This window comes from Lepisosteus platostomus, unplaced genomic scaffold (assembly GCF_059453375.1).
Source record: "Lepisosteus platostomus isolate fLepPlt1 unplaced genomic scaffold, fLepPlt1.hap1 Scaffold_99_H1, whole genome shotgun sequence".
Lineage (NCBI taxonomy): Eukaryota > Metazoa > Chordata > Actinopteri > Semionotiformes > Lepisosteidae > Lepisosteus > Lepisosteus platostomus.
In genome coordinates, this window is record NW_028291711.1 from 93,395 (window position 1) to 105,639 (window position 12,245).

Consider the following 12,245-nt stretch of genomic DNA (forward strand, 5'->3'; position numbering starts at 1 on the left):
AAGACGATTAAAATCTGTAATCTTTCCACTTGTACTGTATGTCATCGGAAAGTTCCTGCTTTGTGTAAGGATGGTATCAAAAAGTAATCTTAAGTGGTGAGAAAGCTGTGCTCAATGTATTTAAGGGACTTAAAAGTAAAAGGAGATGCTTCATATTGCTTGACTAATTTTAAAAACTAAGTTATAAATGCAGACGCTCCCTCGGTGCCACGCCGGATGTAAAGATCAAAATATACATTCGTCCCGGGCAGAGGCCGAAGAGTGCCCGGCTGGGGTGCGCGGGGAAGAGCAGGACAGGAGTGAAAGTGGTCAGGGCGGGGTTTAGGAAGGCGTACAGTCTGGGCAGGTATAGATTACACTTTTCTAAAACGTATTTGAAAAATAAAAACGATTACAATCTAATCCTTCCACGTTTGATCCCAAAATCCCAAGAAAAATAAATCTAAACGGGTAGAAAGCTATGCTGAAAGTTTATTAAGATACTTAGAAGACAAAGATACTGTATCAATTTATGTTGCATTAGCCTGATTATGATTAAAAAAACACATATAATTAAACATGCGTTTTCGATTTAAATCAAAACACGATTTAAATCAATATAAATGTTTATATTGTAACGCATACTGTCCAGCCTCCATTTCTCTATAAAAATTTACTCTATTACACACACACACAATAGAAGCAGGAATCAGAAGCAGGGACCGTTGTCAGAAGGGAAGAAGGTGACTATTCATTGTTATCAAAAATGACTTAGAATCGATCATGTTGTGATATTTTGAAATATAAAAGTCAATTGATTGTCCATAATATTGCTATTCTATTTTTTCGAAGAAATGTTTGTTAAAAGAAAAGTCCAGCACCAGCTGGATTTGAACACACAGCCCGTGAGTTGGAAATCGGGCACGTAGACCAGTGGGCTACAAGGGAAGTCACATGAAGAGAGAGGCGAAACAGCCCTACACAGCCCTGTCGCAGTACACGACTATAATCATATCGTTATTAATTTCTTGAGATACACGATTCCATATTATATTCCCTTTTAATCGAATTCTAAAAGTATGCTTGTTGACTCCGGTATCACGTTAGTTAAAGACTTCGATGCTTAAAATGTTTAGTGAGAAATGGAATACTGGTGTGTATGTTTTCTTTAAAGTACCGAGACCAGCCATATACTGTATGTTTAAGTTCAAAAATTAATATCGTTTATGGCCTTCACACGCGTTGCAGTATGCTCCTATTCTTTTTATGCTCAGGCACTAAGATTTCCCTTCAGTGGTAAAATTCCATATAAATATTCAATACTTAAAGGGCACAGTTAAGACATTAAATATACATATACATACTGTATACAGTACAGTTTGCATACGGTAATATGTTTAGGTTCCTAAATCAATCTCTTTTATGAGCATGTGAAAGGCATGGTGAATTGATTCTCAAAAATTACTGTACTTTGCATGATTGGAAACAAATGCATGATTGCGAAATGCTGTGGTGTTACTTTTACAAAGACGGTCAATGAAAAAAAGAATGTTGACCAGGCCAATACTTTGAGTTTACACTTACAGCTCGTCCAAGGTCATTCATTATTACTACTATTAGTAATATCTTCGTTAAAGACTTTGATGGCGACAGCTCAAACATGAGAGGTTGAGTTTATTAGCTCCACCTTGCGGAAATTCCGGATACTATAATTTTGCTTGCCGTATTATAGGAGAATTTACGGTAACTCGCGGTAGACTGCGTACAGCGTACTGGAAAATAATGCGGTATCGCCCACGCATTTTGAATGGCTGCATCTGTATGTTCCAGCAGTCAAACACTAGGGTGTCAGCCGTCTCCAAACAGACCTTCATCTCCTGAAAAGTGCCCCTCCCTGCCACACAGGTTGCTGTACCTGGTGCAATGCGTATCTCCATACGACTCTCCACCCCCAGCAGAGCACACCCCTTCAGGACACTCCATCCTGTCCTCTCTGCTCACCACCACTAATGAATTGGCTGGTGCCGTCCCCACTGTCTCTCTCCCCTCAGGAAGCACCATCTACACAGCAGAACTCACAGATGCCACGTACAGTTCTCCCAGATGTCCACCTTTTGCCCATCAGTCAAGAGAAGGAGAGATTGAATGTGCAGTGTGTCGGCACAGAGGGGACAGCCAGAGCCGACCGCTACGCCACTCTTCTGTTTAGCAATTTTGGGACTGGGGGTGAACCACATCCATAAATTTTGACTGGTCCAGAGGCAAAAGGGCTTTGCATTCTCCAGGAAAACATAGGTATGTTGAATTGGAGATTCTCAGAACTTACTTTGTATGATTGGAAACCGATACATGATAGGATAAACAAAATGCTTCAAAGAAAGAGGTGCTATTTCTCTCTGGTTTTAGTCTGTGCAGCAATAAAACAATCAGATTAAACAAGAGAGAGTGCGACATTACTTTTCGTCAATGAACAAATAGTCTTTTCATGTTTATTTAAGTGTCCTTCTTTCATTTGGATTGCATTAAACAACTCGGGAGTTATTGTTATGATTACTCTATTATCGAATCCTCAACTCGTTCACTTTTTGTTATTTTGGGAACATTTTGACATGTTGCTTTTAGCCGTCGATTCTGTTGAATTCACTCAGTTTGTAATGTAGGGTAAGTTAAACTTTGATACAGGACAAATGTATTTCCCACAAGCTGTACTGTAGTAGCATTAAAAATATACAACATGACACTGTATGCATGTGGCACATCTTTGTTCAACTTAAGAAAAAACAGGACATTTGATTGCTGATTGCCTTATGTTAAAGGCCAACAATGACACCAGAAAACTGAAAGTTCCTTCCCCTCCCCAAGTAGAACTGTCTAATCTACATAAACACAGTGGGGTGTAACACCTAGCCTAGACTTTGTGAGAAGTATGGAGCTGCATTGCATTAAAATGGCTGCAATGGAATATACATAGTAGGCAAGAGTTAATTTCAAGCTGAAAAGAAAAGACTAAACATGTCCCATTAAAATCAGAAATTTTCTTACAAGTGTAAATCCAACTATTTTCTAATTGCTTTATCCAGGACAGGTAACAGTTTCACCAATATTATTTGGTAACTTTTTACGATTGTCAGACTTCAGAAAGCTATGACATAATGTGTACTGTGTTAAAGAGCTATTGAGCACAGAACATCTTTACACTTGTGAAAAGATTTGCACGTGCAGTTTATTCTTATCTGTGTGAAAACAGGAAATATCGATGGAGTTTCAGAAAGTAAACAGAGGTCTGGAACACCATATCTAAGATGTTTAATAAATTGAAGTTTGTGAAAACAGTGACAAATCACCCGCAAACAAAATACAATTTTAGAATACAAGCAGTTTGAAATGATTAGTTGTTATTAATAAATCACTTAACTTTGAACATCTTGTGATATTTAGAAATACATTTTCTAGCAACAGCGCAAATGCTGCACATGAGACATTAAGCTTTCATAGCTCCGCCTGGCGGTTTTACAAGATATTTCACCCTACTTTGATACATCATGCGATATCCTACAGTTCTTTGCAGAACAAGCACTGCTATTTACTGCAAATTTTGAATGGTTGGATCTGTAGTTCTACTCAGTTTGGTGTATTCTTGATAAACCAAACTGGTGCCCTCCCTCCAACTCACCATTCCTCCCTTATGGTAGTGTATGCAGAGAAACCCATGTATATAAACCCACAGGGTCAATTGCAATGGACATCCCAAGTTAAAACACAGCCGCGTGCTAAGTTAGTACGGTACATTCTGGAGATCATCTCCCGCTCCGAGTTCAATTGCAGCAAAAACATGTGGAACAAAGATGGAGCTCAGCTCAACTTGTGCCTAATCCGGTTCCAAGGGCTTGGCCTTGTTGAACTAATTAGCCCGAACTGGAGAGGACTGTACATCAGAACACTTCTGATTAGTAGAATAATACATAGGCCACATTAATATACAATTACTTTTCTGTTTCTTCTTTATATTCAAACTAAATTTCCTGACAAATCAGTTAGTTTTTAATTTAAGAATTGCATTTAGGCTACAATTCACCTGATGAGGCTACGTCATTATTAAATGAGATACCCAATTGTAATTAGTCATGAAACAAATGAGAACCACAGCTGTGCATTTGAAATTAAACACTACTGTATTATTGCAGCATTAATTTTGTTTAACACTCCAGATGAATAAGTGGACACATCGTTATAGCTAAATCATTACAAAACACACCGACTAATAACCAGTAAAGTTAAGTTTAATTTTTAACAGAACTGGAAATTAAACTTGTGCAAAAAAAAAAACAATTGTTCCTCTGACCTAAGCATTTTTTTTAAGGCAATACATTTCTTTAGCAGGGTGTGCTTTGTGCTTACTTTTCAGAACTTTGATTTTCTCCCTCTCCTGTATCAGTAGGAGCGTACATTTCAAATTAAGTTATTTTCTAGTCAGTTCCAATGTCTTCCTTTCAGTTCAGCTCAACTTGTGCTTAATAAACATTTGGAACCAAGTTGGAGCTCAGCTCATCTTGTGCTTAATCCAGTTCACAGGGCTCAGCATTGTTGTTGTACTATTTAGCCCGAATTGCAAGGGACTGTGCATCAGAACATTGCATCTGATAAGTAGGTTAATTCATAGACCACGCTAATTACTTTGTCTCTTGTTTAAAATTAGTCAGGAAATTTAGTTTAAATATAGTTTTAAAATGTAAGAATTGCATTGAGGCTACAATTCACCAAATGAGGGATACTCAATTGCAATAAGTCACAAAACAAATGAGAACTGCAGCTGTGGGCTTGAGACAGGACACTACTGTATTAATTTGACATTAATTTATTTTTAACAGAACTTTACTGAAAATTAAACTTATAAAACTACCTGAGCAAATAAATACAACAATTATTGTTCGTCTGACCTTCTCAGAATCAGTTCCAGCATCTTCCTTTCAAAGTGGGGAAGTGCTTGCTGGCGTGTTGTTTTGCTAACTCATGCTTATCCTTTATAACGGTATCTTCTGACACCTGTGCACAATCCAACAACATTACAAGACCAGCACTATAACAGGAGTCATAAAAACACAAGAAGCCACATTGAACGAGCTTTCAGAATTGTAAAACATTGCTTTGCTTGTCTGTCATTTGGTTTGCATACCAGTCCATCAAGAGCTAGCACAACCCTGGCTGTTTCAACACAGTCATTGGATCACAGCCACAGGACAGAAAAGGGACTGTAAACCATAATAAATCACTTAAGATGCCGAGTTTTTTCCTTTAACATGCTTGGGTGCCACCTATTTCCTCCTCATCCCTGCTTTCCTCTGATAACCACAAATACGGAGACCCATCACTAAAATATTTAACAAATCTATCCAGTTGACTCCTCGATTTTATAGAACACATTAAAGCCTCACGCTACATTTATATAAATAATAGTTTAAGTTCTGTTCTCTTCACTCCCTAGCACCTTAAACTTCACAGCTACTAGTAATGATTAACATTCAACATAATTAGTAAATGTCACTTTTGTAAATACACATATTAATCAGCTTCATTATGAATAAATGTGGTATGAGTGTTAAGCAATTTTAATTAAATATTACAATGTTTTCAAGCGACGGATGCATAAATTCAGTACGTGGTAACGATATTATTTCCACTATATTCTGGAGCCTTCTAATGCAATTCATCGTTACACCAAGTATGGTACTAAGTTGCTCAAGCCATATTAAGAGGTGGTTTAAAATAATTCACTAGTTTAGTCACTTCTAGAGGGCAACAACTATTACTCTGTGTTCGTTGCAATTGAGAACAGGGTTAGTACGGTGCTGGACTAAGCACAATAGCAACGTTCATTGCAATTGGACTTAAGGTGGAGCACAACTTCAGACCACAGCTGCGTACTAAACACGGGTTGAACGCCTGTTAGTACTTCACTTTCAGTTTGTTGCAATTAACCCCTAGACTTTGCACTACTAAGGTCTAAATCAAGCTCAAGCAGAGACAACCCATTAATGGCTTTCATAACTTCCATTAGTCTCCACCTCTGTCTTCCCTAACTCATTCTTGATCTTTCTAAACTAGGCGTTTAACTGAAATTCAGCCCAATGATACTGTTTAGCCTGAGAAAAAAATATAATAAGCGCTATTCCTGACAGCCTGAGAGAAACACAGATTCCTATAGCCTCAACTGAGCAAGAGAGTCAGTTCCTGCACTTTCTGAAGTATTATTTAAAAAAAAAACTCCAGCACTGGCTGGAGAGGCTGTGTCCGGGCTCAGCGGTTATATAGGACAGGACTCAGCGCGCAGCAGGTGTGACTCATTGCTCTGCGCTGCCCGTGCGGAATGCGCGTCTCCTCCCTCCACACGCCACCGCCTCGCTAAACCGCCTTCATACTCCCCAGCAGCAATAACATCTCCATTTATTACATTTATTCTTCCATCTTAACCTAGAAAACTGCTGGGACGTTTCTGTGAACCGATAAAGCTCTCTCTGTTGGTTTTCACACGTAGAAACAATGCACGAGCTGAAAGCAGGAAGTCAAGCACTCCTCCCTCACTGTATATCTGGGTCCAGACTTCCGAAAACTCCTAAAAGTGAATTTCCAGAACGCCATATTAAAGTCTCCCACCCGTTCGTTTCAAATACATCAATTAGATGAGTTCGGGTTCTTTTCTGATGTATTTTAATAGTTTGGCACTGTGCCTTGTTAAATATGTTACAAGCAAAGTTTATCAACTTCATGCGAGATTTTGCGTGGATACAAAAACATTATATTGTAACGCCCTCGCCTGGTGGTGAGGAGGAAGCGCCCCTAGGCGCTCGTAGTACCGCTGGGCATGCTGGGAGTGGTAGCCGGGAAGAGTCTGAGGGTCAGCACGATGACCAGCGGCTGACCCTACCTGTGTAAATAATGTCCTAGTAATTCTAGTGCCCTGTGTAGTCCTGTAAAAGTAGAGTGTGTTGTTAGGTAATTACCACCGTGTGTACGTGTTCGTCAGTCTCCTCATGTGTGTGTAGATCCTGTGTTTGGTTTTGGGGTGGTTGTAAAATAAAGCCAGTGCTTGGTTAATCGCGTCTCCACTGTTCTTTAGTTCTGAAAAAGAACCTGCCAAACGCTACAATATGATATCTATAACACACGTGAAGAGTGAATCTGAATTAATCAGAATGCTTTGCTGCACCAGAATTGTTATTTACGTATTTTAAAAATACATCTGGTGCATCTGAAGACAGAATAAAACCCAGAACTGTAAAAGGACGACAGACCATTAAACTGTCTGGTGATATTGCTGCATGTATAATAGAACACGTTATTGTAAAAAATGTTTACATTCGTGAATGAGTATTTTTTTAATTATACCAAATGTCCGTTAAATAATGAATTACGTTTATCAGACCATAAACACTATTATATGAAAAAAAAACATTTACTATACATGCATTTAACTTGCTTTTTTAAAAAACATGACAATACGGTAGATGAAAATTGTTGTTCAGCGCTTTTGTATTAAATATACTCTACCAGCCTTTTAAGTCATGTGTCAGAAATAAAGTGTATAAAATTCGCTAAATCAAACAAAACACAAGCGCTACGAAAAAGAAAAAAATGTGTTTACCCTGCAATTTTATCTTGCTGAAACGTTTTTTTTTCTGTGGCACTAACGGGCTAACGGTTAGGATTCCTGGTTTCCTGATTACATAGAAATGTGTCTCTCTTGTCTTACGGTGTCCAAATGACCAGTTCAGTGTAGAAAGGAGCAGCGTAAAACACCGGGGGTAAAGTTAGCTTGAAGTTCGAAAACGATTTTGCCACGCCTGTAGCGTTTACACGAAACCTCTTAGATTCGCGAGAATACTTGCTTTGTGCATAAAATACATTGTGAATGCTTTCTCAGCCTTAACTTTTTCGTTTATATTACAGTTTTTGGACCAAGCACGAATATTCTTTTGTCCATATCTTCGCAACGGAAGCACAGAACGCCTTCAAACCAAATGCATTTTAAAGACCACGACGTGGATATTTCCACAGCCTCTACATCAAAGTATCAGTGAGCTAATTATCTTTTTTTAAACCTCCGGTTTTTCATCGATGCATAATTACGCACTAAGTGGAACCCGGGGGACCGCTGTATACACAAGTTCACAACGCGAGAAATGCTGTTCAATACGGCTTCATGCGAAAAACCCGTATATGACCATAGGCAACAGAATAGCGCAGTCTCCAATTACTCGGACTGTAAGCACGAGAATAAAGCTTTGTCTGAATTCTGAAACCCTTCCTTTACGTCCTGTTTTCATTCAGGTAAGAGTCAACTATATGCACAATACTACTGACAGCAGGAAGATTAAAATATTCATTACTCAGCAGCTTATTAAAAACAGCTCCCATGATGTTCAAACCGATTTTTTACACAGAACACTGACACAGCTTTGCGTTCTGAATCTCTTTTTCTCGTGTGTTTATTTAATGTGGCACAATGCACTGGAATAGGGGTATTCTGTTCACAAACCAATAGCATTTAAACCACAGCACCCACAATGCTGCAAGTAAGTGTTTTGCACACTAAGAAGAGAGCGATGTCTTCCTCATTAGTATAGTGGCAAGTATCCCCACCTGTCACGCGGGAGACCAGGGTACATCAGGACATGCATTGAAGTGAAAGCAGGATGCGCTGCGACATCCACTGTGCAGATCCCGCCACACTAAGAGGTGAGTGGGTCTGTTCGATCACAGCGCTAGGCGAATCCCCAAACAGTGTGCATGGCAACAAACGAAACGGGCCTGTGTCCGCCCGGTTTCGATCCAGGGAAATCGGGCCCAGTAGTGGCGGGATCTGTACAGTGCATGTCGCAACGCTTCAATGTGCTTCCTGATGTCCTACCCCGAGAACAGAAAAGACAGCATCCACAGCAACAACAGCTCAGGTCTCTACACGGGAGCTAAGCTGCCCCCATCTCCTCTGCTCTGCGGCTCCTGCGGAGCGGAGTCCTGCCTGGAGCCGTGTTTGCAGGCGGCGGCTCCCCGCGCCCTGTCTGTGCGTCGTGTCCAAGAGCTCCTGGGAGGAAGAGAGAGCCCTCCCACTCGGGGGCTTTTCCACGGTCTGTGTGAGGAGGGGCGGGTGTGTCCAGTAGCTTATCGAGCGGAAGCCTGGGGCGGCGGAGAGCTGTGATCGTGCAGACCTTGAGGTGTCACCTCTTTGTCTACTTTCCCGCCCCCCCTCCGCCCAAGCTCTGCTCAAAAGTAGCCCGGCAACCCCTCACACCTGCACGTGTCACAACCTAAGGTGCGGTCATGAGACACCCATGGGGTGTCGTTCTGTTCTTGCTAATTGTTTCCTGCCCCTCGCAGGCAGGAGTCCATGCGAGGAAGATGTGCTGGACAGAGCTCAGAGGGCGCACCTTGGTGGCTTTCCTTCTGAGTGACGTTCCTGCAACACTCTCCCGCTACTCTTGGTGCGCTCATGCCACAACACAGGAAGGCTGGAGCAGGTGGCTGCGGGCTTTGCGCACTACCGAAATAGCTCAGTTGGGAGAGCGTTAGACTGAAGATCTAAAGGTCCCTGGTTCGATCCCGGGTTTCGGCATTTTGTTTCATCGCGCCCTTTGTTCCTCTCTCCAGCGCCCCCTGCCTAAAGTGACGCGTCCCTTTCTCAGCCCGAAACGCAAGCGAGACACCAGCAGCGGTCCCAGCAGGTTTCCGTAGTGTAGCGGCTATCACGTTCGCCTAACACGCGAAAGGTCCCCGGTTCGAGACACACAGAGGTCTTGAGCGACCGGTCATTTGTTCCCAATGTATTTCCGGTGCCTTCGTGCACTCTTGTACCAAACGCACGTTCCTTCTGTACGCGGAGCCGATCATTTGCAATTGGGCTGTGCCGACAGACCAGGACGAGCTCTGTCGGCTCAAAAGCAGCGCAGGACCTGCAAGAACAACAGAAAGATTAGCATCCAGCGGGGGCCTCTTAGTGAGCCCAAGAGCTCATCAAGAATCGGCTCCAGCAACAGGGCTGGGCGCATTGTTCCATTCTCCGCCCACTCTCGGTGTAAACAAGTCCCTCCTGGTCTCTGCTTGAAATGCACTTTCCTGCGTTTGCTTTGGTGTAACTGGCTTCCCCTGCATGGGCGAATGTGAAGAAGATCCTTAGTAAGTCATTGAAGAAAACCGAGAAGAGCTCGGAGTGGCCTCTGTCGTTCATGAACGATCCAGTCAGGCAGTACTCCTCTGTAAAGCGCCGTTCGTTCACATCGATTGGCTTTTTTTTGCCTTCATTCGTGCGAGTAGTAAAAGCAGACGCCCCTATTCTGCCGTGACCCGGATTCGAACCGGGGTTGTTGCGGCCACAACGCAAAGTACTGACCACTATACGATCACAGCGAGTTACCGAGACACACGCGGCAGGGCGGAAAGGGCTGTGCTCTCTTCGTGTGACATAATTCGGAAAAGTCCTGACGTTGCATTTCAACTGAGCCCCAGTATACATCGACCCTTCGACACTCTGAGTGACAACTCTCTTGCGTGTTTTCTCATATTTATGTAGTTTGCTTGCATGATGCCGGGAACAGCATGGTTGTTCGCTGCCATATAGTCTAGCGGTTAGGGTTCCTGGTTTTCACCCAGGCGGTTCGACTCGGTTTTGCCTCCTGCTTTCCAAAAGATCAGCACCGTGTACGAAAGAGCCACATTAAAACTACTCGAACGTGCAAAACGTGCGAGAAGAGGGGGCGCTTGTTTCCAACCGAAACTTCTCGCGTGTGAGACGAGCTGATCATCGCTGTGGGAGGGTTACTCTGGTAGACAGGGCTAACCTTCGGCAATAGGATTTATAGTCTCCAAGATGATATTTGCACTTTCTGGAGAGGCGATTTTCTCCACTTCAGTAGCCCGATTTCGTCAATTGCGTGGAGAGGGCTGTAGAATGTGGCGCCGCCTTTCCTGCTCCGTCCATGACAGGCGTGCTGGTCTCTGGAGAGAGAGCACGGTCCATCAGCGCACTCCAATAAAGGCACTGGAAGCAGCTGAATCGCATTGGCGAAGCTCAGCACTGGGCCGCTGGGCATGTCTTACCACCGTTGCTGTAGTGTAGTGGTTATTACGTTCGCCTCACACGCGAAAGGTCCCCTGTTCGAAACCGGGCGGAAACAGATATCTTTTGTCGCCAGGCACAAAAGGGGATTGGGGATTCGCCTAGCGCTGTGATCGAACAGACCCACTGGACCCACCTCTTAGTGTAGCGGGATCTGCACAGTGCATGTCACAGCGCATCCTGCTTTCACTTCAAGGCGCGTCCTGATGTACCCCAGTCTCCCGCGTGACAGGTGGGGACAGGTGACAGGTCCTATACTAACGAGGAAGACATCGCTCTCTCCGACCCCCGGCATCGTGTCCCGACCCACCGTGCTGGAAGCCGACGCGTGCTGTGATTCCTTTACGGAGCAGAAATGACAACCGAGGAGCCGAGAGATCATTTCAGCATTTCGCGTCTGAACGGAAAACACAAACGACCAACTCGGAATGACTTGCCTTTGACGCTTCTCAAAGCGTTCTTTGTGCATCGAACAGACCCACTCACCTCTTAGTGTGGCGGGATCTGCACAGTGCATGTCGCAGCGCTTCCTGCTTTCACTTCAATGTGCTTCCTGATGTCGAGTCGTGTGCCGTGCGGAGGCTCTGAAAGCGAGAGCAATGAAAAGGTGCACGACGCTGTGAAAGAAAACAGAGAAGTGAAAGGCAGTCATTTCTCTAAGGAGGTGAAAGAAAAGCTACCCCCCGTCGGGGAATCGAACCCCGGTCTCCCGCGTGACAGGCGGGGATACTTGCTACTATACTAACGAGGAAGATATCGCTCTCTCCAATCCCCGGCATCGTGTCCCGACCCAGCATGCTGGAAGCCGACGCGTGCTGTGATCCCTTTACGGAGCAGAAATGACAACCGAGGAGCCGAGAGATCATTTCAGCATTTCGCGTCTGAACAGAAAACACAAACGACCAACTCGGAATGACTTGCCTTTGACGCTTTTCAAATCGTTTTGTGCACGACGACTGCGCCGCCTAGCAGATACAAATGGGTTGTACAACTTTGAACTAGCAAATGGAAGAGGGCTAAGCCCCCTCTCTTTTAGCCCAGGTTCGATCTGTCTCCCAGAATCACCAGGGCGCGCACACACACACACCCGTGCCGTTGAAGTGCTCTGCTTCATTTCTAAGGGCAACTCAACATTCACTCCTACCCCGAGTGCAGAAAA

The 12,245-nt window shown here is 43.5% G+C and overlaps 1 non-coding gene across 1 annotated transcript; it reads left to right on the top strand.

Annotated features, from left to right (window-relative positions):
• Positions 1–9,513: 9,513 nt before the first annotated feature.
• Positions 9,514–9,586, top strand: trnaf-gaa (transfer RNA phenylalanine (anticodon GAA)). The gene has a single exon. It is a non-coding gene; the product is annotated as a tRNA-Phe (tRNA).
• The last annotated feature ends 2,659 nt before the right edge of the window (positions 9,587–12,245 follow it).